Source organism: Theobroma umbraticum, unplaced genomic scaffold (genome assembly GCF_002168275.2).
Source record: "Theobroma umbraticum cultivar Fairchild unplaced genomic scaffold, ASM216827v3 scaffold_146.0, whole genome shotgun sequence".
NCBI lineage: Eukaryota > Viridiplantae > Streptophyta > Magnoliopsida > Malvales > Malvaceae > Theobroma > Theobroma umbraticum.
Window position 1 is genome coordinate 1,483,025 of NW_018397265.1, and position 5,393 is coordinate 1,488,417.

A 5,393-nucleotide genomic window follows, 5' to 3' on the forward strand; every position below is an offset into this window, starting at 1 on the left:
AGCGTGGATGAAAGGAAGCACACATACAAATTTCCAGAGAGATCAGCGCTGCAGCGCTGCAGAATTAGTGCCGCAGCACCGGGAGACTTTCTAAAAAGAAAAAAAGTTGACGGGATTTTGGAAATTTGGTTATTTAGAGCCTATTTAAGGGGTCTTTTTCAGTCATTTTGAGAGGGAGACAGCAAGCAACTATTCTAGAGATTGGAAGACAAGAACAAAGCAAGAAAATAAGAGAATTGGAGGGAGAATCAAGATCACAAAGCTCTAACTATTTGTTTTCTCTCTTACTTTTGTGTTTTTCTTATTTTCTTTGACTTGGATTCATGGCTAAATTTCTTTGGATATTGTCTTTATTAGATATTATGAGCTAATTTATTTTTCTGGGATTGCAATTGAACTCACATGTAATTTAAATTTCTAATCTCTTTCTTGCTTATTTTTAATGGGATTTGAATTGTTTATTCTGATTTGTTCTTAATGCTTTTAATTGCTTGGCCACCAATTAAATTGATCTAGGAACCTAAACAAACTTGGGAAAGGGAGTTTAGTGTAGGCTAAAATTGAGATAGCATATGATCATATTAATTGATTTGCGTATAGGATAGGGATATACCTATAGGCTATAGGTAGCCAGATTAGAGCCTGAACTTAATGAGTTTGTTTTAATTTCAATTCACATAGGGATATAGTGTTTTGGTTAAAATAGATATTTTCATAAGATGAGTTGGGAGACCCTTATAAATAATTTAGGACTCTAGGTTAGCAATTCAACCCATTGAAATAAGTTAAGGAAGAGAGGTAAGATTTAGATGAAGTGTGAGGGATATTGTAATCCTAGGCTTGTTTGATTTGCTGTTTGCCTAATTATCTTGTTGCTTTAATTTTTAATTAAATTAGTTTTAGTTGCATAATTTTTAGTTCAATTAGAATTCAGATTTTAATTATTTGAATAAAATTAAATTGTTCTAATTTTAGTACTTAGTAAAATTTTAGATCAATTCCCTATTGGATCGATACTCTGCTTGCTAATATACTGTCTATTCGATACATATATTTGTGTAGTAGAATTTTAATTGACAGCCATTAAGAAGTTGAACTTTGATTTAGAAGTGATTGGTGAGAGGCGTTTATTGCAGTTGAATGAATTGGATGAGTTTAGATTGGATGCTTATGAAAATGCCAAAATGTACAAGGAAAAGACTAAGAAGTGGCATGATAGGAAGATCGTTGAGAACCACTTTAGGCTGGGCCAACATGTGTTGTTGTTTAACTCTTGATTGAAGCTATTTCTAGGCAAGTTAAAATGAAGGTGGTTAGGACCTTTTCTTGTTTTGAGAGTGTTCCCACATGGTGCAGTGGAAGTTGTTGATGGTAAGACTAATAAGAAAGTTAAGGTGAATGGGCAACAATTGAACCATTATTAGGGTGGTGACATCGATTGTCAACACTCCTCCATAATTCTTTCTGAATCAATTTAAGCCTGAAGGAGAGTCCGGCTGATGACTATAAACAAAGCTCTTCTTGAGGGATAACCTAATTTCTTCCACACTTGTCATTTTTCTTTAATAGTCCTCTTTATGTTTTATTAGTTTTACAATATTTAGTCTTTGGTTTTAATTTTATCTACTAATTTTTTCTTTATTTTCTTTTTTGCAGGTAGTACGAATATCTCTTTTCCTCTTTTTTTTATTCATTTTTTTAAAAAAAGAAAAAGGCAGTAACTCTAGCACCGGGGCACTAGGTCAAGGGTTCTCCTTTTATTTAAGCTCTCTTTCTCTTTCTTCCTCCCATATTCAAACCCTAGCCAAAAATATCTCAATTCTCTTTCTACCAAAAAAAAAATCCCTCAAACCCACTTATAAAACTTTTCAAAAACTCAAGTTTCTTCAACAAATGCACAATTCAAGGAGTTTTACCAACTTTCTTCCATCAAAGTGTAGATTTTTTTCCAAGTAAGTGCCAAATCTTCAAGAATTCTTATTTTTGAGAGCATTGATTATGTTGGAAGAGTTTTTGTTGGTAACTAATGATTGGTCTTCAATACTTTTGAAATTGTGTTAATTGTGCTTGAAGTTTTGGTGATTTATGTGGTGGATTTTGAGAATTTGATTGTTGATAATAATGAATAGTGCTCAATTGCAGGATTTAATTGTAGATTTTGTGATTTTTTATGGTTTTCAAATTGTGGAACTGGTTTGTGGAGAGAATTAAGATAATCGAGATATATGTTGATACTTTTGGTTATTTTTGGTGCAATTGGACTTTGTGGCTTTAAGTTGAATTTCAAGTTTGGGTTATTATGGCACCACAAAGGGCTAGGACTAGTGGGAGTAGGTGATTTGATTTGACAAAATTTATGTTAGTGAGTCATTTAAGCGCCATACTTAGTCAGTACTTCAAGGGTCTCCAATGTCAAAAAAAGGCATTATTGTGCCCACCATTCGTTATAGGAATATTTTTACATCAATGAAGAGAGAAAGTGGGAAAATTATTGTGCTTAACCAGAAGCATTAGTTATACTAGTAGTGTGTGCATTTTATACGAATGCCTTCGAGCATAACAATGATGTTGTTTTTGTAAAGGAAAAATAGTAGCTTTTTATAGTCAAACCATGAATAGATTCTACAACACACCAAAGATTGAGAATGATGAGTATGGTCAATATTTGGATGGCAATATGGACCTCAATGAAGTCATTAACTTGCTTTCAATTGTTGTTGATTTAGTACATGTAATTATATGTATCGAACAAGTAATATAGATAGTAAATCTAGAATCATATTGCATAAGGATTTGTTCTTAATTGTTCTCTACATACTATAATTATGACATAGAAATCTTTTTCAAGTACCTTGACTTTGTAGACAATTAATTAAAACTAAATTTAATAATAAAACTAAACTAATTAATGAAAACTAAAAATTCACTAGAGAAAAGCAATAGATTAAAACCTAAGATTATGGGTTCATTCAACACTTCATTTGACATTTGTTTTTTCTTTAAAGTTATTTGACATCTTACATTCATGGGTAGGTTTGCTAACCTAAAATCCAACTCTATGCACAAGTCTTCATCAAGATGATTGGATAAATACCTAACGTAATTGGGTCACTATATGTCTATAGAAATGAATTAAATAAAGTTCATTAAGCTAGTGTTTTAAATTGGCTATGTATGGCATTTAGGCATATGTCTACCTTAATTGCAAATCAGATCATCTGAGTGACATGAACATACATTATTCAAACCTTAGTCTAATCTAAAACTACTCTGTCAAGTCTCATTCAAATTAACAGATCATTCAATTGTTGGCCAGACAATCTAAAGGATTATGAGCAAATTTGAATAAACAAAACCATATGCATTCATAGTAGATAAAAGAGAAACAAATATTCAACCTACATGTTGAAATCCATCACAATCCTAGAAAAATAGTTTAGCTCATAATATCTGACAAAAACATTGTCCAAAGAAAATTAGCCATTAATCCAATATAAAGAAATTAAGAGAAACAAAATAGTAGAAAGAGAAAATTAATAATTAAAGCTTTTTGAGCTCAATTCTCTCTCAAATTCTCTTGCATTCTTACTTTGTTTTTGGCTCTTTTTTGTCAAAATAATTGTTTGTCGTCTTCCTTTGAAAACTTTTGAACAAGGTCCTTTAAATAGGCTTTAAATCCGTAATTTCCAAAATTCTCACCAAAAGTTTATTTTGAAATATCATCTAGTGCCATGGCAACATGCTCACGGGCTTGACCATGGTGAACATCAACCTTGTGGCGGCATGACGCTACTCTCATAAGCTCCGTGGCCTTCCACTCTCGGGTCCAAGTATGGGTTATTTCCCATCCACCAGCACCATAGTGCTATACTTTCTAGATTTTGTAAGATGCACTAGTGCATCATGGTGTTGTAGCCTCAAGCAACTCAAGGTAGTGACCCTCATTCCCTTGTGCTACCTTGTGCAAAACTATAGTAGTCCAGCCTTTTCCAACGTGATTTTCACCTTGATTTTTTCTGAATTGGGTAAAGTGGTAAACATGAAAGTTATAGCCTTGTCTTTTAGCTTTCGAATAACTCAACAATCACGTTAATTTGTTGTAGTTCCTCCAACATATTCTTTTCTCCTTGGTTGTTTGTCACTTTTGAAGTATAAATTTTTCTAAATTCAAAAAGGGTCAAAATATGTGATTCTTATGGAATAATTTTTTTGGAAATAAAAATGGCGATAATGATTCCCTTAATATTAAGATGACCAAAAGTAATTTTCCATGATTTTTGGAGTATATTTGCTATGGTAAATGGGAGCCATAAATTTAATTTCAATCAAAATTTTCAATTTTATTGTTGAAACCAAAATTTAAATTTTGATTCTTTTGGATTTTGATTTTTTTAATATTTTTATTGAATAAAAAAGGGGCGATTTTTTCTTATTAACATTAAATATCTTAAATAAATAGAAAGCAAAAAAGAAAGAAATAAAAAGAGGATAATAGTAAATGTAAATAAGCTTAGGGCTTGTTAAGGACAACCAAAATGCATTCTGGGCAGAATCTATCAATAGATGTACATCATCTATTGAGAGATTAAACCTAAAAAGTTTTTAAATGAGATTTGAAGAACATCTATCAACAGATGGACACATCTATTGATAAATTGCAACTAGAAAGCTTTTTAAAAGGACTTTGAAGGCTATCTATCGATAGATAGCCTTGATCTATTGATAGATGATGTCGTTTTCACAAAAATAAAAGGGATAAATGCATATTTTCACTTCCTAAACTATAAATAGGCCACAATAATTGAGGGTTTGTCAACCCTCAGCCATTTTTGCCACGGTAAACCCTTTCCAAAGCCTTTTCAACTTGTTTTTAGTCAAAAATATTTATTTCAATGATTTTGATTTTAGTTTTGAGATTTAATGATAAAAAGGTCATTTTATCATTTAGACCTTTAAAGCTCATCTTTTTTATTCTAAAATTTATGTTTATATGCCCAAAAATTTTGTTGGAACATCAAAACTGAGGCTTTTAAGATTTTTCAAGTCATCTAAGCTCATTTAAGGTAAGGTTAGTGGCTTTATGAATTTTAGAATCGGTTTAGTGAGAGAAAATAGACTTAGCAAAAGTGAATAACCTTTGAAAGTTCTTAAAATGATTATTCCGAGATTGTTATTCTAGAGATTGATTGCTATGATTATTGTGTGTTAGGAAAGATAAAAAACTCCAAGGAAATACTGGAGAAAGGTTGTGATTGGGTCTTTGATCAAGGAGAGTAGGTACACCACTTTCAAACCTATTTTGATATGTAAAGTTGAAGCATTATTTAAGGTTTATTGATGAATATAATTTCCTGCAAATATTTGTGAAATGAAAAATGAGATTGTGGATGTGA